Source organism: Gossypium hirsutum, chromosome A04 (assembly GCF_007990345.1).
Source record: "Gossypium hirsutum isolate 1008001.06 chromosome A04, Gossypium_hirsutum_v2.1, whole genome shotgun sequence".
In the NCBI taxonomy this organism is placed as follows: domain Eukaryota; kingdom Viridiplantae; phylum Streptophyta; class Magnoliopsida; order Malvales; family Malvaceae; genus Gossypium; species Gossypium hirsutum.
The window spans coordinates 63,276,745-63,300,988 of record NC_053427.1 but is presented as its reverse complement, the minus strand read 5'-3'; the positions used below and the strand labels follow the sequence as shown (position 1 = coordinate 63,300,988).

At 37.9% G+C, this 24,244-nt stretch overlaps 1 non-coding gene across 1 annotated transcript; it reads right to left on the bottom strand.

The window, feature by feature from the left end:
- Nucleotides 1–20,786: 20,786 nt before the first annotated feature.
- Nucleotides 20,787–20,893, bottom strand: LOC121228652 (small nucleolar RNA R71). Its single transcript, XR_005926228.1, has one exon. It is a non-coding gene; the product is annotated as a small nucleolar RNA R71 (small nucleolar RNA).
- Nucleotides 20,894–24,244: the final 3,351 nt, after the last annotated feature.

Here is a 24,244-nt window from a genome sequence, read left to right as displayed (position 1 = left end):
TAAATTATAAAAAGTGCAAAACTTGAATTCTGGATGTTAAAGGTGTCCAATTGCTATGAGATTTTAAATTATAGGTCCTTATATTATAATTAAACCATTTGTTAAGTTAGTGGACAAAAATGGACATGTTTAGGAAAAGTTTTAAAGAAAGGCTTCAAGGGCATTTTGGTTATTTGGTAAATAAAAGAATAAAAAGGGAAAATCAAGTCAAAATTGGTGTCCATCTTCTTCACCATAGCCGAAATTTTTAATCTTTCCGTAGCTAGGGTTTATTCAACTTTCAAGCTTGATTGTAAGTACATCCTAGCCCCATTTTTAATGCTCTTTACATTTTTGAAGTCGTATTCACCCGATCTTTCCATTTTGAAGTAGGGTTCATGTTTAAAATTTTACCCATGCATGACATGCATGTGTTTTGATGTTTTATGGTAGAAAATGAAAGTTTGATGTATAATAAACAAGTTTTACTAGGTGATTTTTTATGGAAATACATAAAAGGACCTATTTGTAAAAAGTTTTAAAATGAGTAATAAAAATGTAATTTAATGGAAAATGTGGGCTGATATGAGCACGTATATGGTTCGGCTAGGCTTGGGTTACCAAGAAATTGAACACATTTCATTTTACGAGCCTAGGGACTAAAATGTAAAATGTCAAAAAGTTAAGGACAAAATGATAATTTTGTTTTAGATGCAAAGTAATGTAAACGTATGTGTAAAACAATGAATTGATAGTCAAATTTGCTTATATAGACTCGGAACAACCAATTACAAAACTAGATCAAGGAAAAAGAATGGTTTCCAAATAGTTGAGTTCGAATACGAACCATTTTCAAGGTAGGTTCTTGTAATTTAATTTGGTATGTTATTATGTTTTAATTTAATTGTGTGATTGTAATATATACAAAATGATATACACTATGAAATAATCATAAGATGGAAAACCTGAATAAAATGTAATTGTCCCGATTGAGCATTGTATTTCGATGGGTTATAATAATTTCCTTGAATTGAATAAAAATAATATAGAAAGGATTTAGCCCGGACGGGTAATCCTGAGCTACACTCTCTTGAGAAAATGTCATGAAATGGATTTAGCCTGAATGGGTAATCCATAGTAGGCTCATTAGAGCTAACGTTATCGAAAGGATTTAACTTGGACTGGTAATCCTGAATAAGCTCTTAAGAGCGAATGCTAAAGACGAGATTTAGCCTAGACTGGTAATCCTTTTTTATAAATGTGGCTTGAGTGTGTGCTCTATGAATATGTGCTCAAGGAGCACTCTGAATGTAAATTGACAGACGATTGACATGTATACCTCGAGTATACTACCAGAGTCTCCATCGAGATTTACAATAGTTCAAAGAAGGGAAATCTTGAAAAAAATGGAAATTGTGAAATGATATGAAAGTTTATATTATGATGAGCTCATCTATGTTGGTTTGGATACTTTATGATGTGTATGACTAACTTGTTTAATGAGAAAATGTTTTTAGGTAACTTGCCAAAATTATTGATGGAATGAATGCGTATGTATGCTTATTGAATAATTATGACCGGTAAGTTTTCTTTCTATTACGCGAACTTACTAAGCATGAAAATGCTTACCCCGTTTTACTTTTCCTTGTTTTATAGTGCTCAAAAGGCTTACGAAGATTGTAGGATTCGGTCGGAGCAAGATTACACTATCCAAAAATCTCCTTTTGGTATAGCTAAATGATTCATTTTGGTATAATGGCATGTATAAACTACTCAGTATAGATGAAGGCTTGTAATTTGTGATTTAGCCATTGGAATGGCTAAGGATATTTAAGTAGTGCATGTATGATGTTAATGTATGTCCAAATTCTTAAGTGTCAAGTATGGTTGATGATACTTTTTTTAAATGGCCATTGAAATTGGCTAACATCAGTTTAAGTTTATATGCATATGATGATGTCTTCCATGGATGTGGAAATTGCATGGTTTGAGTTAATAAGTATGTAAATGATATGTGGATCCCTTGGTTGTGGCTGAATTGGTTGTATGACTATATTTGGAATGGTATTAAATGTTGTTGTGTAGGTTGTGCTTGGAAGGGTGGCAAAAAGGCTTGGTAAATAGCCTTATTTTTGTCCACACGTGTAGACACAGGGGCGTGTGTCTAGGCCGTGTATGACGCACGGCTTGCCCTTTGGGCGTGTTTTCCGGCCGTGTGTCCCCGACACCTTAATTGTTTAAAACAGAATGCTCAGCATCGAGCACACGGGCAGAGACATGGGCATGTGTCTCAACCGTGTGGACCACACGACATTGAACACGGGCGTGTACCCTGGCCGTGTGAAGTCTGCACCTATTTTATCCAAAGTTATGAAAAATTATTCGATCACACGGCCTAAGAACACGAGCGTGTGCCTTGGCTGTGTGGCTTCAATTTTTTAATGATGTCATAAACAAAGAGTTACACAGGTTAGGGACACGGGCGTGTGTGACCACACTGCCTGCCCACAGGGGTGTGTCCCAAGCCACATGGGCGTGTGACCCCTATTTTGGTGAAAACTTTTCTTAGCATTGTAAAATTTTCTAAAGTTCTCAGTTTAGTCCCGAACTACTTTCACTGTATATTTTAGGCCTCGTAGGCTTGGTTTAGGATCAAAATGAATTTTTATGAAAATTTTTAAATTCAAGTGGAAATTCGTGTCTCGATTTTGAATGTTTGTTGAGTTTAAGTCTGGTAATGCCTCGTACCTTGTTCCGGCATCGAATATGGGTAAGGTGTGTTACAGTAAGGGTGAATGGAAGCATCGATTGAACTTTGATGTTCAGACTTCCTTTAATCAATCTATCATCTTTCCAATTGGAAAAATTTAGAAGCAATTTTTGTGTACATAAATCACACCTGCTTTAAATGTTTCTAATTTCAATACTTTTTGAATTGTTCTTCCCTCACTTAGTAATAGCGTTATGCAAAATGGCAGGAGTTCCAATGGTAGCAAACAAACAATTTATGCAGATGACAAAAAGTATGATTGGAGACTCAATATATACACAATACATCGAGCTCTAGAGAAAACAAATAAAGATTGTAACTATTGTTGAAACCAGAAAATGGATGTATTGGTATCATTAAAAAGAAAATCAACATCGATGGCAGAGTCCAAGGTAAGTGATATCTAAGACTTAGAGTGAGTGATAAGGTGGATGCAGGAGATGGGGCTAGTCGGACAAGAATTTGCAAGGCAGAATGGTATGTGAGTACCAATTTGACTCCAAATAAATATAGCCTAATGTAGTTTCACAAACAACTCGAAAAGAATAAGAATGAAGAGGAAAAGAATGACGATGAGGACGAATATAAAGAAGGAGAGGAAGATGACATAGAGTAAGACTTCCCAGATAATAACTGTAACACCCCGGTTCTAGTGGGTACAAGGTTCGGCGTATAGTCCTAAAGTAGTATGATTGGCAGAGTAGTATTTGCCTAAGTACACCTTTTGGCATATAGAGTGGGTGTATACAATTATGTGTTTAAGTTAACGAAGGTTCTATGTCAAATTTCAATTTTAGTTGGAATAAGATAATGGCCAAGTAAAACGGTATGGAGGGTATGAGTTTGATCTGTCATAATTTGGTGAGCAGATTAAACTACTTTTCACATTCAAGGAGCTTGAATACAAACATTTTCGTTATGTTTTTAATTCAGTTTCTTTAGTTTTGTTTACATTTAATAAAATGTGCACATTGAGTCTTTTATTAACCTTAAGGGCTAAATGAGGCCTAAGGAACGTACTTTGTGAGTGTACAGAAGACCATTAGAGGGTATTTCGGGTTAATATTTGGCGCTATGTCGCAACATGGGGGATCCAATGTCGCAAAAATAGAAAAAGTTAGAAACTGACTTCAATGTCGTGACACCATTGGCCTGTGTCATGACATATAAATATGGCTACAGAGGACCATGTTGGTTGCTACATCGTGACACAAGTCTTGGTATGCCACAACATTGACTCTGTGATGGGAAGACAACAAGAAGCAGGGGCATTTTGGTCTGTACAATCAAACTTTAAGCTCGGGAACGTCAACTAACCTAGGGTTAAGGACGACAACCACTTGAAGGTTATTAATAGGTCCATTTAGCATATGTAAAAGACATCTGAGTTTTAACCTAGTTTTTTTCTGTTAAATTTAGTCTTGTTTTCTTTCCTTCTTAGATTTTCCTAGTTTTAGTTATTTGCTTTCATTAAGAGATCTGATCATAAAGGAGATCAACTTCTATGGATTCATGCTTGGTAATATCACAGTCTTTTCTTAAACTCTCTATTTCAATCCATTCCCTATGATTGATTCTTCCATTTATTCCATGTTGTTTATCAAAGTCATGAGGAACTAATCCTTTTTTGGGGGATTAGCGAGTAGAAGCATCATCTTTTAATTGTTTTGTAGGGTTATTCAACGAATCAATTGTTTGGGAAAAGAAGAATGTGAAACAAACCCTGGGCCTCACAATTCTAGGAAGTCATCAAGGTGGGAATTAACCCAAAATTTGTATTGCCCATCCGTGAACACCTTGACCCCAAATAAGTTTGGACCGTGAGGTCAGAAGATAAGTAGTTCTTGTTGACTCGTTATGTTAGTAGAAGATCAGAAGATCTTGCTAGGGTAGCGACTAGTTGATTGACGAAGAACCTAAGACGACAGTTGATTGAGATTGCTGAAGCAAGCTAATCACTTATCTTCAAATTTTATTCACTTTATTTCTCTCTATTTCTTGCAATTTTTACTCTTTTTATGTTATTATATTTTCTTAGTTTATGAAACCCTAAAATTATCTCTTATTTTACTTTCGTACTAAACTGACTTAAAGTATTAATTAGATCTTTAATTGTTTATGTAACACTCATAACCCGTATCCGTCGCTGGAATAGGGCTACGAGGTATTACCGATCAAATAGAGCATACAACATACATTTCTCATACATGAATCCATTATCACATAAACATTAATCCAACATAATCATATTGTCCCTTAGAAGGCTCTACGAGACCTTAAAACATGCTTAAAAAAGATTCGGGACTAAACCGATAACATTTGAAAACTTTGGGAAACTTATAAATTTTTCATGCATACAGGAATCACACGGCAACCAGACACGCCCGTGTCACAAGCCGTGTAAAAACAGGGCATACATACTGACTTCCAGCACACAGCCAAAGACATGCCCATGTGCCATGGCCATGGGAAAACTAAAAGATATACTGACTTGGGTCACATGGCCGGCCACACGCCCATGTGCCAGCCTGAGTGTCACACACGGCCAGTAGACACCCCCGTGTGTCTAAGTTGTGTAACTCATTGACTTATTCAACTAAGTTTTAGGGGTCACACAGTCAAGTCACACGCCCGTGTGCTTAATCGTGTGGCACGAAAATAGGCTTGATTTAAGCCATTATTCCCACCTATCATTCAAGTACCTAAAAGAATTCATTTGGAATCATTTTCACATATAATAGGCAACCAAAAATAACCATTTCATGCACAATTCATGCCATCTAAATTCCATCTATTTCACTACTCAAATCCACAACCAAAATCATGCCAAAACAATATGCCATAAAACATACCATTTCATCATCTTTAAAACCAATTCACAACATGCCATTTCTCAACCATGACACATTATTGATAATTAGCCAAATCAATTAACCATCTAGCAAACACATGAATGCATAATAAACTTTCCAAAACATAACACATTATATACATCGCATATCACTTACCAAATTCATAAATCTAGCCAGCTCAAATGGCCAAATACACACCAACATTTACATCATAAACAAGCCAAATCTCATGATTATATCATAACTCAAAACATGTCATCATATCACTAGCCTATACATGCCATATACCATAATTACAAAGCATCCAAAAATACCAACAAGTAGTCTATAGTGTGATGACAGTTCTTGATGATCCCCGATTTCTGAGCTATAAAACAAGGAAAGAACACACAAAGTAAGCTTTAAAAGCTTAGTAAGCCATATACAAATAAAATTACCAAATGATTCAACACCATTTCTATAAAATAGGTCAACTATGAATAAGCACATATAAGTTCATGAATCTTTCCCAATGTATACATATTCAATATCACATGTGGATTCATCAAATACTTCCCGTTTCAGTACTCATATGAATCTTGTAGTACCTGAGTCACTTAACTCATTCACACATTCTTTCTCAACTTGGCTTTGCTCGTTGAACCTTTCGAAATCGTTAAGGATACTCGGAAATCACACATAGCTCGTATAATGCCATATCCCAAATATGGTCTTACATGTTATCACATATCGATGCCAAGGTCCCAAACATGGTCTTACACGAAATCATGTAATGATGCCAATGTCCCAGACATGGTCTTACACGTAATCACAATACAATGCCAATGTCCCAGACATGGTCTTACATGTAATCACATCTTGGTAATTCTAATGTCATGACATTCGTATCCTATACTATTCCTAGGGTTTGTACAGGACTTTCAGTTAACATAACTTCTTCGATACTTGCTCATATTTTCTCGTTCAACATTCATAGAATCTCAATGACTAATGAACATTTATAAATCAATTTAAAGGTATTTATTTGCATATGAACTTACCTCGTAGTTGAAATAGAGGGACTGGATTGACTATTTGATAATCTTTGATTTTCCCCGATCTAAATCTAATTTCTTTCGTTCTTGATCTATATACTTTCAAAATTTACTCATTTATTCATCAAATCATTCAATTTAGTCCAAAACACATATTTGGGTATTTTTACACTTTAGCCCCTAAAGTTCCACATTTTTACAATTTAGTCCCTATTTCATAAAAACACAAATTACACCAAATTTGACAAATTCATGCTTGGAAAAATTACCATAGTGCCCCTACAGCCCATATTTCACATTTATTTCACATTTCAACCCCTCAATTTACACTTTTCACAAATTAATCCCTAATAGGCATTTCTACTCAAAATCACTTAATAAAACTTGTATAACTATCAACAAATATTCATTTTTCATCATCAAAGATTCAAAAGCTCATGGATTCATCAATGGAATTTTACAAAATCACCAAAAAACTCAAAAAATTAGGGCATGGGCTAGCTAATGCTCAAAGCAAGGATACAAAGACATAGAGATCATCAAAAACTGAGCTCGAAACATACCTCAATCAAGAACAACAAGGGAAGAACCCTAAAATGATTCTAAAGCTTTATTTTATTTTGTTATTTGGTTAAGAGGAAGAGAAAAATAAAGATAATATGGCTTTTGTTTTGTTTATTTATTCATTAATAACCAAATTACTATTTTAACTTTATTATAAAACATTTAATATCATCCATTTAATGACTATTTATGTAAACTTCCACTATCAATGGTCTAATATCAACATAAGGACCTTCCATTTAATATATCACAGCAATCAAGCACTTTAAACAAGTAGAATGCAGCTTTCGCATTTTACGCGATTTAGTCATTTTTCTCAAATTAAGCTATTAAACGATACAATTAACTCATGAAATTTTCACACATATATAATCACATGCTGTAAACACATAAAATAATATTAACATAATTTTTTGACCTCATATTTGTGGTTCCGAAACCACTGTTCTGATTTAGCTAAAACCGAGCTGTTACAACTCTCCTCTTTAGGGATTTTCGTCCCCAAAAATCTTGCCAGTGAATAGGTTTGGATATTGCTTTCTCATAGCATCCTCGGTTCCCACGTAGCTTCCTCAACCTCGTGTCGATCCCATAATACTTTCATTGACGCTATTTTTTTATTTCTCAACTCTTTGATCTCATGAACCAAAATTCGGATTGGTTCCTCACTGTATGATAAACCATATTATGAATCTTTTCTAACTCAGACAACAATGGTAGCCGATATACCACTAGCCTAATTCGTTTAGTAATCTCATCTGTTCTGACCGAATCGTAATATATTTTTCCAAGGCAACACTTTCTGAAACATTTTATCCTCGATCTGGAACTCAATATCTTTCCGTTTCAAATCTGTGTAAGATTTCTATCGATCTGAAGCTGCTTTCAAATTATTGCGAATTACTTTCACTTTCTCTTCTGTCTCTCTTTTCAGATCAACTTCGTGAATCTTACTCTCGCTTAGCTCAGTCCAGTACAACGGTGTTCTACACTTAAGACTGTATAGAGCTTCGTATGGTGTCATCTTTATACCCGATTGAAAGCTATTATTGTAAGAAAATTCAATCAGCGGTAGATATTTCTCCCAGCTACCCTCAAACTCAAGAATGCAACAACACAACATATCCTCAAGTATTTGTATAACTCGCTCAAACTAACCATCCATCTGTGGGTAAAACGCGGTACTGAAATGTAGCTTTGTACCCAGCGTGTCTTGCAGTTTCTTCCAACACTGCGATGTGAACCTCAGATCTCTATCCGAATGAAATAGAAATAGATACCCCGTGCAATCTCACAAGCTTGGAGATATATAACTCAGCTAACTTATCAAGCAAGAAATCTATACGTACAGGGATAAAATGAGCTGATTTCATCAACCTGTCTACAATGACCCAGATCACATCTTTCTTTCTCAGATATAAGGGCAAACTCGATACAAAATCCATAGTCACTCTATCCCATTTTCACTCAAAAATAATGATAGGCTGTAATAAACCTGACGGTACTTGATGCTCAGCTTTGACTGCTAGCAAATCAAACATTTCAAAACAAATTCTAAGATATCCGGTTTCATGCCATGCCACTAAGAATGATGTTCCAAATCATTATACATTTTCGTGCTTCCCGTATCCACTGATAAACAACTACTATGTGCTTCGTTCAAAATCATCTGAATCAACTCTGAATTTCTTGTAACATATATTTGATCTTTGAATCTCAAACAATCAACAGAATCAACTTGAAACTTCGAATCAAAAATTGACTTACACTGAACCCGTTTTGCTTGCAATTCATTGTCCAACTTTTGAGCCTCACAAATTTGCTGTATAAACAACAGTCTCGCTTTCAACTCGGCTACTAATGAACCATATTCAGAAAAAGCCAAATGTATGTTCAAAGCACGCGAAGCAAACAAAGACTTTCTGCTCAAAGCATCAACAGCTACGTTCTCTTTTCTCATATGATAGTCAATTATCAAGTCATAGTGTTTTAACAATTCTAACCATCTCTGCTATCGCAAATTCAAGTCTATCTGATTCATCAAATATTTCAAGCTTTTGTGATCAGTATAAATATGGCATTTCTCACCAAACAAATAGTGACGCCAAATTTTCAACGCAAACACTATTGTGGCCAACTCCAAATCGTGCGTCAGATAATTCTTTTCACGCAGTTTCAATTATTTTGATGCATAAGCTACAACTTTGCCTTCCTGAATCAAAACACAACCCAAGCCATTTAATGATGCATCACTGAATATTATGAATTCTTTACCCGGTTCAAGCTGAAATAACATTGGAGCTTCAGTCAATAAAGCTTTTAACTGCTCAAAACTTTTTTGGCATTTACCTGACCACTCGAACTTAATATCTTTTTGAAGCAATCGTGTCACCAGAGTTGCAATCATCGAAAAGCCTTTCACAAATCGTCTATAATATCCGGCTAGTCCTAGAAAACTATAGACTTCAGAAACATTTCTCGAAGGCTTTTAATCTATAATCACAGATATTTTACTCGGATCAACTCGGATACCATCAGTTGAAACAATATGTCCTTGAAAACTAACCTATCGTAGCCAGAACTCACATTTTCTGAATTTTACATACAACTGCCTATCTCTCAAAGTGTGTAGTACAACTCTCAAATGCTCAGTATGTTCAGATTCGTCACGAGAGTAAATTAAAAATGTGATCAATATATAAAATGACAAATCGATTTAGGTACGGTCTAAAAATTCGGTTCATCAAGTTCATAAAAATAGCAGGTGCATTTGTTAATCTAAAAGGCATAACAAGAAATTCGTAATGTCCATACCTTGTTCTAAATGCATTCTTTGGCACATCAGTATTTAACTCGCAACTGGTAATAGCTCGATCTCAAATCTATTTTCGAAAACACTGTAGCCCCTTTCAATTGATCAAACAAATCATTAATCCGTGGTAGAGGGTATTTATTCTTGATTGTCACTTTGTTCAGCTGTTTGTAGTCAATAGACATTCTCATTGTGCCGTATTTCTTTTAACAAACAACACTGGTGCACCCCAGGGAGAGAAACTCAGTCTAGCAAAACCTCTATTCGTCAATTCTTGCAACCAGGCTTTCAATTCTTTTAACTCTGTCAGAGTTATTCTGTATGGAGCTATCGATATCAGCGTTGTACCCGGCACTAACTCAATGCCAAACTCAACCTCTCAAATTGGTGGTAAACCCGATAACTCTCCAGGAAACACATCTGGCTTTCGATCTTCTTTTTAGTCACTTTTGTATCAAGCACATAAGCAAAATAAGCTTCGCAACACTTTCTCACAAATTTATGAGCTAACATCGATGAAATCATTGTTGGTAAACCATTCACATCATCTGACTCAATCCAGATAATCTCATACCTAGAATTATATCAAATTAATCAAATGGTAATAACATTAGAACAGCTAGGAAATAAAAATCTCGAATCATCAATGGATAGTTTTTTCACACTTTGTCAACCAAGACAGACTTGCCTAAGGGGTTCGATACTCTAATCACAAATTAAGTAGACTCTACAGGCAAAGTCTTACTGGATACTAAATTCACACATATATAAGAATAAGTTGATCCTAGATCTGTCAATGCAATCACATTAGTATCATAGAGAGTGAAAGTACCGATAATAACATCTGGAGATGATGCTTCTTAGCAAACGCAAATTGTAACTCCCCTTACCCTTACCCGAGACTGGGACGAGGCACGAGGCATTACCAAACACAAACATGGACATTCTGGAAAAACAGGTTATATAATTTCATTTCCAGTTTAAAACCAAACAAACAAAATCACATTGTTCCTATTATGGACTTACGATGTCAAAAACATGCGTTAAAAGTGGTTCGCGACTAAACAGAGAACTTAAAACAATTTTAGAAATATTTCTAGGTTTAAATCTCACACGCCCGTATGGAGGCAATGCACAAAATCGTGTGCTTTGGACACGCCCGTGTCCTTCACCTGTGTAGAATTATTTTTCATTTTGAACCTGCAGGGATTTTCACACGGTCGAACACACGCCCGTGTCCCTCACACAGCCATGACACGCCTGTGTCATAGCCGTGTGCAAAAACCTGGATATTTTGTTTATGATGTCATCATTTATTTAGGTACAGGGGACACACGGACGTGTCCCTAGCCATGTGTTTACTACCATGCATACTGACCTCAAATTTTAGGTGAAAGGGACACACAGCCATACAACACGCCCATTGAGACTGAGCGTGTGTCACACACGACCTAGACACATGCCCGTGTGTCTACCCATGTGGACCTTTTTATAGGCTATATTCCAAGCCTTTAGCCACCCTCAAACATCTATACACACTAATATGTTCCTTGGACATCTATCATGGTATAAATGTACCTTTAAAACCTTCTTAGCCAAGGTCATGCATGTTGCTTCATGTCTTTACTTAACCTATATTGATAGTACCCTATTTGTTTTAGGGTTACCATTTTACAAACCATTTTATATACTTAGCTCATTTCATAAATCATGCCAATTATGACCTAAACCATCTTCAAGTGATTTGGCCACATTACAGATATCTCATGAAACATTGAAGCATATACATGCGCAATTAGTAGGTTTACAACCTACATCAATGTGGACCATATCTTATGGCCATATACAAAATGAATAATCATATCATTTACGCTCTTACATTGGCTAGCCAAATGACACATATAACAAAATGACCAAGAATCCTATACATGCCATTATAACAAAATAAAAGTTTTATATACACAAACACGACAAGTTAATAGTGCTGACAATGCTCCAACCGTCTTCCAATCTTCACGAGTCTGCGAGCTCTGTAAGACAAAGGAGATAAAAGGGGGTAAGCATTTACATGCTTAGTAAGTTAGGATAACGGGAAAGTAAACTTACCGGTTATTTAGCATACAATCATAATGGATATTCATGCCAACATGCATAGTATAATTTCCCTATCACATACACTCAACCATCAAGTTAGTCTCAGGCAAATACATTATAACATTAGTCTTAGATGAGCTCATCAATTCAAGCATTTCTATTCTTATTTCTAATTTTAAACTCGTTGAATTTCTCGGGATCTCGATGGATATCTCATTTACCGTCAAGTCATGCAAGTGATCATTTTAAATACGTACTCCTGTGAACCTCGCTCTGACGGTGGGATTACAAGTCCAGGCTAAATCCCCCGTAATATAAACTCACAAAGCAATGTGGGGATTACCAGTCTAGGCTAAATCCCTTACAATGACATATACTCTTATGAGTTCGGATCTGAATTGCCAGTCCAGGCTAAATTCAAATCTTAATCGGATTACCCATCTGGGCTAAGTCCATTTCAGCACACACATTCTTTGAGAGGCTAGATCACTATAGGATCACCCGTTCGGGCTAGATCCTTTCTACCATTAATTCATTTTCAAGAAATCCATCAGATATCCTTTTTATTCAACCGGAACATTTCATTGTAACATCAATTTTTCATGAATTATCGTATATTGCATATCAATATTATAATATTATACATGAACTTACATCTTTAATGTATTTAAAATAGTTTACATTTGAGTTTCGCGAACTTACTTAGTAATCGTTTCAGATTCGAATTTCGGTTACTCCAAAACCTTTTGTTTTCCTCGGTTGACTTCTGAAGTTGGTTTCTTGGGGTCTATATAAGCAACAATGAATTATCAATACATCACACTATTCGTTTTAGGCCTAAATTTCACCCTTGGGCAAAATGAACATTTTGCCCCTAACATTTCACATTTTTACAAATTTGTCCTTTAAGCTCGTATAATGAAATACATGTAATTTCTTGGATACCCAAGCCTAGCCGAAAGTATCATAAACTCATACCAGGCTACATTTTCCTCTATTTCACATTTCTACCACACATTTTATACCTTTTACAAATAGGTCCCTTAAGTCATTTCCATGGAAATCTACTTAGTAAAAGTTGTTTACTATACTTTAAACTCTCATATTCCTCTATAAATCATTGAAACACAAGCATCTCATGCATGGGTAAATTTCTAAACATGAATCCTAGCTTGAAATATAGGTAGAAATAGAGAGAATAGGTTACGAGGATCTCAAAAATACAAAGAACATTAAAAACGAGGCCAGGGAACACTTACTATTGAGCTTGGAAATGTTGAAAACCTTAGCTATAGTTTCTCTTCAAAATTCGGCAGCCATGGAGAAGAAATGGCTGAATTTTTCTTCCTTTTTCCCTTTTTATTAATGTTTTTACCAAATGACCAAAATGCCCTTCCTTACCAAACTTTCAAATTTTTTCCATGCATGCCCATTTTTGTCCAAAAACTTAGAAATTGGGAAAATTTATATTTAAGACCTCCTAATTAATAATCCAAAACAATTTCATACAATTTGCTTCTAGAATCAAAGTTTTACAACTTATTCAACTTGGTCTCTAATTACCAATTGGACACCTTATACTTAGAATTTCTTCATGAAACTTTAACACATGCTTATTTTCATATCCTAGACCTCATAATAATCATAAAACAATTATTTTTAAAGTTAGATTGTTGGTCCCGAAACCATTATTCTGACTAGGTCCTATTTTAGGATGTTACATTTCTCCCTCCTTAGGGACTTTCGTCCTCGAAAGTCTTATGAGTAAACAGGTTCGGATATTGACTTCTCATGGCTTCTTCAGGTTTCTATGTTGCTTTTTCCACTCCATGTCTATGCCATAAAACTTTCACCAAGGCTATATTCTTATTCCTTGAAACACCCCAAACCCGGCCTAGACGTTATGATCGAATCTGTGATGTCACATTGGAGTGTTTTTCCAAAACACAAATTTCGTGAAACGTTGGTTCCTACATAAAACTTCTTTAGGTTCTTAACAAAAGTTAGGAAATCCGATTCATTGCGAAAACTCAAGTTGTTTTAGCAAAATATTAGTTATATTGGTTAGTTATTAAACTTTAAAACAGTGTTTATTGCGGAAGCTTTCAAAATGTTTTGCGTAAACGTGGTGTTTTCAGCAAACATTTATTTATATTTTCTTGGAAATCCGAGACCTACTACAACCAGATTAAAATTCAAATAACTAAATCCCCAAATTAAAATAATGATAAAAAATAAAATTATAGAGGCCTTATTAAATAATGAAAACCCAAAATAAAATCTTAATTATAATATTAAAAGAAACTTCATCGAGTGGCCACCTTTGAGTCTTCCGTCGCCCCGATCCATCTAAGCATGAGGGTTTCCTACACAGTTAACAGATGGGTGAGTTTACGAAAACTCAATCTGTGTAATCCCTTAAAAAAACATACAGTCAGAGTAAACACAATTTGGGCCTAAGCCCTTTCAATTTCAGTTAAGGGCCTTAGCCCCTCTTTTAGTAGTAGTAGCAGTCTGGGCTTGAGCCCATTGCAGTAACAGTGGTGGTCTGGGCCTTAGTCCATTTTAGTACATTATGCAAGAAAATAATCCTGCCCAATCCATCCGCTACACACCATCTTCGTACCAGCCCTACACACCATGTGGGGATAAAAATTGACCCACCCAACCCTACATACCAAATCGTACCGGATATGGCACTAAAATAGTGTTTGCAGCAAAGCTGCCAGTAATAGGCTTATAGCCTTTCAGTACACTTCCTCCAAAATCATGAATCCCAGCTCATGTAATGCAACATAATATCATATGTGTAAGTAGAAATGTCATGCACAAAAATAGTCATATGTAATACAGGGGTATTTCAGTCAATTTACCTCTTAGGGGCATAATGGTGATTTCATTAGTATGGGGGTCAAAGTATACTTACCGACCCAACAGTAGGTCTACAGTCGTCTTGGGTGACCCGTGCAACCTTAACAGTCAATTAGTTATAATGGGCTTACTGCCTATATAGCGGGCCTATGTGGGCCCACACTTTCAAATGGCCCATGTAGCCCAGAAATGGCCTCAGCCGTGTAGTTTACACAGCCTGGCCTACAATTTACCATACTTTGTCCGATTTATCCGTGTGGGGCCCACAGACCCATTGGGTCCACACGGCCTAGTTTGGCCCAGAATGGCCCATGAAAGAGCCCACGACCATCTTGTCCACCACACGACCGAGTTCAACAACACAGCCTGCCACACTAGTGTCAACAGTCCTCTTTTCAGCTTTTTGACTTTTTGCCGATCTATGCTACTAGCAATGCGGTTACACACCTATTCACGAAAACGTTTGAGAAGTCCCCAAGAACTCCCACCTACATTCATTCAAAAGATCCAGTTAATCGCATACCAATCATCTTATCCAAAACTCCCCACCAAAATAACTTGCCCAAATACTTACCCCTTACTAGCACATATCAGCTGTTAATGGTTTACTCGATGAATCCATTGTAAAAGACCAATCAAAAGGCCTTTAGGGTTTATCTGCAGTCCAAACCACACTTATCAGCCACCAACAATAAAATAGTTTGTACTAGTTGAACCATTACTCACCGAAATTTAATGCCCAAACTAGGAGGAGGAATATTCGGCCTACACCCACAAAAGCCGAAAGTGTACAGAGTGACAAGGATAAAGTAGTACAATCGTACTCCTAACAACAAACGGTAGAGAAGAGGAGATATTAACAAAAGATCATAACTGTAATAAGAACAAAAGAGAACTTACGAATACTTACCGCTTGTTAGTGATTCCTCCCAAACCCGAGAACAGAACAAAGCTAAAAGAGCAGAGGGTGGAGTATTCGACCAAGCTACTAAATTGATCGGTGTGATAGGAAAATCGAACCAAACGAGAAAAGAGAACCACCCAAGCACTGAGGAAACAAAAGAAAGATGAGGGGAAAGTAGAAGGTGTTTGGTTTTAATAAAGCAAGAAGGGACGCTTGAAGAAAACCGAAGGAATAGAGATAAGGAGGGAAGAAGTATTTGGCTAGAGTTTAGAGAAACAATATAAAAATACCAAAAATGCACAAAGAGGAAAATGCCCGAATGGTCACTCTCAAAATTTGGCTACCAAAACAAAACCTCTACCCAACGAAAGAAAAGAAATAGAAAAGAGAGCAAAAACTACACAATTTTGGCAGTAAGAGTCTACGACTGATTTTGCCTAATGGAAACCACCACAAGCCGAATCCCTAGTGTCCCCATACGGCACCACCACTCTCACACCAACCCATCTCCTTGATTTCCTCCTAAAACCTCTCCACAACATCCTCAAACCGATTACTGTCCAAATCCCCCTTTTTCCTCCTAACTTGCAGCTACATGATCCCTCAACCACTCAAACACTCCAACCGTCCAAGCAATAGAGTCCCATTGGCATACAACCATCCACTCAGCAGTTTGCAAAATAAAACACCCTTGCATGCAACAAGACTCGAACTCAAGATCATTGATCATCCTAACACGCCACTTACCAGTAGACTAGCAAGCTTTTATGCTATGTAACCCTCACATTAATTTAATAGCCTACTAGCTGCAGACAAGGGTTTACTCTATTAAGAGAAAACTTTTGCTCAAGCTAAGGCTTGAACCCATGACTTCCTAGACACTCCCAGAGCACTAAAACACTATGGTAGACATACGTCCATATTACAGACACACATAAATAATTTTAACAGGGATTTTGGGATTTGAAAAAGTGGGGCGTTACAATTCTACCCTCATTCAAGAAAATTTTAGCCCTGAAATTTACCTAGTTAGAATAGGTGAAGGTATTAATGACGCATCACCTCCTCGGGTTCCCACGTAGCCTCCTCAGAACTGTGGTTCCGCCAAAGAACTTTCACTAATAAGATTGATTTCCTTCTCAAGACTTTCACCTCTTGGTCCAAGATCTAAACTGGTTCCTCCTCAAAAGTCAGATCTGGTCTAACTTCAATCTCCTCAACCTATACGAGATATGTAGGATCAGAGCGGTAGTGTCTCAGCATAGAGATGTGGAACACATTGTGAATCTGCTCCAATTTCGAGGGTAGCTCTAACTAGTAGGCAACTGGTCCCACTAGTCTCAATATGCAGTAAGGTCCAATAAACCTTGGGCTCAACTTGCCCTTACGCCCAAATCTCAACACTTTCTTCCATGGTAAGACCTTTAAGAAGACAAAATCCCTCACAAAATACTCAATTTCCTTACGCTTCAGATCTATATATGACTTTTTTCTGTCTGATGCCACCTTCAAACGATCCCGAATTAATCTAACCTTATCCTCGGTATCAGATACTAACTCAGAACCTAGAGCACGCCGTTCACCCAACTCAATCCAACATGATGAAGTGTGACACCTACAACCATATAATGCTTCGTAAGGTACCATCTATATGCTAGACTGGTAGCTATTGTTGTAAGCAAACTCTTTAACATGTCCTCCAGTATTTGGATCACCCTCTCCGACTGACCATCTGTCTGAGGATAGAATGCAGTACTGAAGTCCAACCGTGTACCCAGAGCTTCATGTAACTTCTTCCAGAACCGAGATGTGAAACGAGGATCTCTATCAGGTATTATGGAAGTTGGTACCCCATGTAGTCTCACAATTTCGGATACATACAGCTTAGCTAGTTTTTGTAACGAATAATCTGTGCGAACTGGTATGAAATGGGCAGTTTTGGTCAATCGATCCACGATGACCCACACTGAATCTTTCTTAGAAGGCGTGAGGGGTAGCCCACTCACAAAATCCATAGTTACTCTTTCCCACTTCCATAGCGGAATCTTATCTGGCTGAAGCAACCTAGAAGGCAACTGATTTTCGCTTTAACCTGTTGGCAAGTCAGACATTTTCCCACAAAGTCGGTAATCTCACGCTCAAGACCTGGCCACCAATAAATCTCACGAAGATCTTTGTACATCTTATTTCCACCTAGGTGCATAGCGTAGGGGCTACTATGCACCTCGCAGTAAATTCTGTCTCAAATTAGTATCCTTAGGTATGCAAATTCTGCCTCGGAAACAAGTTCCCCTTCACTGTTCAGCCCAAAATCCACTGTATTACCATTTTCGATCTGACAGAACCGGAGACCCAATGACTCATCCTCCAACTATTTACTCTTAATCTGCTCAATCCACATTGGTTTAACTTGTAGCTCAGCCAACAAGCTACCATCATCAAATAAGCTAAGACAAGCAAACATTGCTCTCAGATCAGTTATAGCCCTACGGCTCAGTGCATCGGCCACCACATTGGCCTTACCAGGGTGGTATTCAATCGAACAGTCATAGTCCTTAAGCAAATCAATCCATCTACGCTGCCTAAGATTTAACTCCTTCTAAGTGAGGAGATACTTGAGGCTCTTGTGATCCATGTAAATGATACACTACACACTGTACAAGCAATGCCTCCAAATTTTTAATGCGAATACCATTATGGCCAACTCCAAGTCATGTGTTGGGTATTTCGCCTCATAAGTCTTCAGTTGGCGAGATGCATAAGCTACCACCTTACCCTCCTGCATCAACCCACAACCCAAACCAACGTGTGATGCATCATTGTACACAGTAAATTCTTTCCCAGACTCCGGTTGAATCAAGATAGGGGCTTGATAAACCATAATTTATACATATTTTTACCCCATGTTTAACACATTTTATGGATCATTTCCCATTAGAATTGGTAAATTTGATGCTTCTAATGCTTTAATTTCATGTTTTATACTTAGGAGAACATAGGAGAGTGAAAGGAATGAGAAACGGGCCAAAAACAGAGAAAATGGGCCAAAATACAAAATCAACATGGCCTGGACCTCCTCACACGGGCAACCATACGGCAGTGTCAATTTGGTAGGCTCGAGCACGGCCTGAAGTAATCGCACACGGGCGTGTCCCTGCCGAGCCCAAGTTGAGTCCAATTCAGAAAAGACTAATTTTGAGGGCTCTTAGGCATTCCAAAGCCTATAAATACACCCTAGTGGAGGAAGAAAAGAAGCACACAGAATAGGGAGTAAGGAATTACTCCAAGGAAGCCGATTGATCCATCTCAAAAGCCGGATTCATCATCAAGACTGAAGATCTCTCCTCAACTTCCCCTTTAGGAGTTTTGGGTTTTCTTTATGTTTTGTATTCTTTATTATTTTGAGATGTTTTCTTATTTAGTTATGAACTAAAACCCCTAAATACCTATGGGGAATGAAACCTAAGACGAATCTTGTTATTATTTTCTGAATTGTATGATAAATATATTACTTGTTCTTAATTATGTGTTCTTAATTCTTGTTTTGATATCCTACGATATCGATTCAAGATAAGCTCTTATTCAGAGGAGGAATAGACCCTGTCTAAGAGTACATTTGTCATAATTAAGCAGAGTTGTTTACGCGCCTAGACATAGGGTGACAAGATTATGCCGGATTAGGGTGAAACTTAATAAGGGGATCCATAGTTCGAGTTAATGCAACCGTGGGGTGTTGATTAGAGAAAGGTCTCAATTATTTAATCTAGGGATTAGACGTTATTAGTCTTGAATAGGGATAATAACATAACTTAAGGATCTCTACGGTTCAAGTTAAATGAATAAATCATCCGATTCGGAGCTAGAATAACAAGTATAGTCTAGGTGGATTTTTCCTTAGGTATTGTCTTAATTCAATCGATTTTCCCAAAAGCAATTCCCCAATTCCATTCTTTGTGAATTCTTAGTTTAGATAATTAGTTAGTTAAAACAAAACCTCTTTATTCTTAGGCTAGATAATAAAAAAGACAGTCATTACTAGTACTTTTAGTTCCTTTGGGTTCGACAATCTGGTCTTGCTAAAACTATACTACTGTTCGATAAGTACACTTGCCTACATCGTGATAATAGTTAGTTTCAAGAATGGTTAATTATAAATATTTAAAAATATCACAAAATCACGCGATCAGGTTTTTGGCACCGTTGCCGGGGAACTAAGATATTAGGAACGCTCAATTTTTATTACTTTAGCCATTTATTTTTCTTGCAATTTTATTTAATTTTATTATTTATTATTATTCATTAATTTTTTTTCTCTTGGCAGGTTTTTATAGTTTATGACTAAAAGAATCCCGTCAAGACCACTACTTTTTGACGAAGAAATCAATCGCACAGTTCGCAGACATCAAAGAGAAATAAGGCGAAGCTTAAGATACATAGAGAACGAGCAAGAGGACGATACTCAAACCCCAACCGAAGAGTGGCTGAAAACCAAGACAATCAGCTACCTCCTGTAATTACGGTTAATCAAAATCCTGCTCCACACACAATGTAGGATTATGCTAAACCTTCTTTAACAGGAACTCAATCAAGCATAGTTAGACCTGCTGTAGCTGCAAATACTTTTGAACTAAAACCTAACACTATTGAAATGATACAGCAATTTGTTCATTTTGATGGTTTGCAGGATGAAGATCCTAACCCTCACTTAGCAACCTTCTTAGAACTATGCGATACATTTAAAATCAATAGTGTTTCTGATGATGCCATTCGTCTTTGGTTATTCCATTTTTCATTGAGAAAAAAAACTAAATAGTGGTTGAACTCATTACCACGAGGGTCAATCACTACTTGGGAACAAATGACCTAAAAATTTCTATTAAAATATTTTTCGCCGGCTAAAATGGCTAAATTACGTAATGATATCTCTTCGTTTGTGCAGATGGACTTAGAAACTCTTTACGGTGCATGGGAGAGATACAAAGGCTTACTAAGAAGGTGTCCTCACCAGGGGTTACCGCTTTGGCTGCAGGTTTAAAAATTCCATAATGGCCTGAATCCTTCGACTCGACAAATGGTTGACGTAGCTCCTGGCGGAACCATCAATAATAAAATACCTAAAGATGCCTATGAGTTTATAGAGGAGATGTCACTGAATAACTATCAGTGGTAAGTCATGAGGACTAAGCCAACTAAAATAGTAGGCGTTTATAATGTCGATTCGGTTACTATGCTGTCAAACCAGGTAGAACTTCTAAATAAAAAGATTGATGGTTTACTTGGTTCTACTCAGGAGGAGGAGCATGCACAGAGTATCAACCCTTCAACCCTAGCATCAAGGAGGAACAAGTCAAATATATGGGTAACAATAACTCTTGATCCCAAAATAACCCATATAGTACCACTTACAATGCAGGTTGGAGTAACCACCCCAATTTCTCGTGGGGCGGTCAAGGAAATCAAAGACCACAACATCCTCCGGGTTTTCAACAACCACCTTATCAACGGGGAAAGAAGTCAAACCTTGAAGAGATGCTCCCAAAGTTTATATCGGTGTCAAAAACCCATTTTCAGAACACCAAGACAGCACTTAAAAATCAACAAGCGTCGATCCAAGGGCTCAAAACTCAGATAGGCCAGCTTTCCAAACTAAGCTCCGAACGACCACAAGGTAGCTTGCCAAGTAATAATGAACCCAACCCAAGGGAATAGCTCAATGCAATTAATATTCAAGATGACAAAGGAGTCGTTGAGCCTGAACCAGATCCGAGGCAAGAAACTATGGTAAGCAAAGGTCAAGGCGAGGTAGATCATAATAAAAACAAATCAGTGAATGTCGAATATAAACCTCGTGTGCCATACCCTAACGCGACAAGGAAAGATCGCACAGATGAACAATTTGCTCTATCGCAGATGCCAAACGTAATGAAATTTTTAAAAGAGCTTTTAGCAAATAAGCGAAAGTTGGACGAGGCGTCGCATGTGGAGCTAAACGCAATGTGCTCAGCTATTCTGCAAAATAAGCTACCGAACAAATTAAAAGATCCAGGGAGTTTTACGATTCCTTGCTTAATTGGTAGTTTAGATGTTAATAATGCATTAGCTTATTTAGGGGCTAGTATCAACGTCATACCTTACAAAATGTTTAAACAACTAGGTCTCGGGAAACCCAAACATACTAGGATGAGCATTCAATTAGCAGATAAAACTATAAGACTCCCTAGGGGTATTATTAAAGATGTGCTAGTTAAAATCGATAAATTTATATTTCCCGTTGACTTCATTGTTCTAGACATAGAGGAGGATAGCAACACTCCTTTAATTCTAGGAAGGCATTTTTTAGCAATTGCTAAAACAATTATTGATGTTGGCACAGGTGAACTCACACTCCGTATGGGAGATAAAACAATCAACCTTCAAGCTCGCAATTCCGGTAACACATTGGAAATTGAAGGTGATCGTCTAAACCATTCCACTAAAACTGACAATATGGTGCAACCTTCTTTGTAGGAAATGAGTCTGAAGGAAGTACATGATCCATTCTCAAGCAATAGTAGAGGACCTATTCATGAAGTTCGAAGGCTACAAATTGAGGAGCTAGATGAATGGAGGACGCATTAACCAAGAACACCTGACAAACTGAATCTACGACAGAACGAGATCAATACTTTTCCAAATCAACTTAAGGTTGGAGATAGAGTCTTATTACATGCCGCAGATCCCCACATTTTTGCTACCACACTGAATGAAGAAATTCCTCTTACGGTACTCAGCATTTTCCCATCCAGTACGGTCGAGGTGAGTCATCCCAAGTTCGACACTTTTAAGGTAAACAACACCCGTTTATAACCTTATTTTGATGAGATTGAGAGCATAAATGAGGAGTATAAACTCCTCAAACCACCATGATCATTCAACGGAGAGGTAAGTTGAGCTTAAACTATAAATAAGTGCTTCTTGGGAGGCAACCCTAGCACTAACTATATTAACTTCTTTAAAATTTAGTCTTCAACACCTAACTTACTAACGGAGCTCTTGAATGTAGGTTTTCCACAGAGACACGCCAAAGTACACGGGCGTGCTTAGGGCCGTGTGAAAATAGGGCAAAGATTTCCCCAAACACGGGCTACGGTAAAATGCCACGGCCGTACGACATGGCCGTGGTCGAGCCTGCCAAAACAACACGGGCGTGCAACACGCTCGTGTGGAAGAATCGTGGGCGAACCTGTTAAAACAGCACGAGAGTGCGACACGCCCGTGTCTAGCACCCGTGGTCGAACCTGTTAGATTGACACGGGATGGGTCTTCATACACGGGTGTGGGAGAAGCGAACAACACCAGACACGACCGTGCAACACGGCCGTGTGCACCCACACGCCCAAGGAACACGGGCATGGACTAAATGTCAGACGCGCCCAAATTTAAAATTCGCGAATCACACGTGCTGAAATTGGGGAACACGGGCGTGTTACCTGGCTGTGTGCCTTAAAATCTATAAATACCCTGCACTATTCATTGTCTTCCCCACTCAAAAACCCTAACCCTCATCGCTGCAATTCCACACGACCTCCCCGCCACGCCCGTGTGCTGCCCCCAACTCTATTTTTGACACTCAATCCTACCTTCCTAGCTTTCAGAATGTCGTTTTCACATGGTAAAAAGGCCGCTGTCCCTGCTTCAAAGAAAAGGAAGGGAGCGTCATCTTCTTCGAGTCCTACCGCAGAAGTTCGTCACCCTTTCCTGAGGTTCCCCATTGGGCCCCAAGAAGAACTATTCCAAATACTCCAGGCCCGACCTTTAATTGCGGGCTGCTGCATCGACTGGGCCGCGGTAGAACAAGTTTAGTTGGATGAAGCGGTTCGGGCCCTCCTAACCACTGACCCTTGGGAGCTGTTCTTTGGGATCATCGAGCCAACATACTTCGAGATCACGATGGAACTATGCTCAACGTTCCATCTTCAGATCGTAATGATGAACTACGATGATCCCGGTACGGTCTAGTTTCTCCTAGACGGGTTAGTCCGCCAGCTCAGTGTCCCAGAATTCGATACGGTGCTGGGTTTATATACGGAGGAATTCAAGGAGGAGAATGACTTACATGCTCTCAACCGCCACATCCATCATTCTCCTTCACGGTGCTGGGACGTACTAGTACTAGATGGGGCCACTTACAATCCTAGCCACTCCAAGGCATCGGCTCTCCCTCCATCTCTGAGGTACTTACACGCCATTTTGGCTCACACGATTATAGGATGGCAAGAGAGCAATGGCGTCATCAACACTCACGACGCCTACTTTTTATGGTGTATGTTGCACGAGCACGTCATCGACCTTGCCTATTTCATCGCCCTCGTGATTCAGCACCAG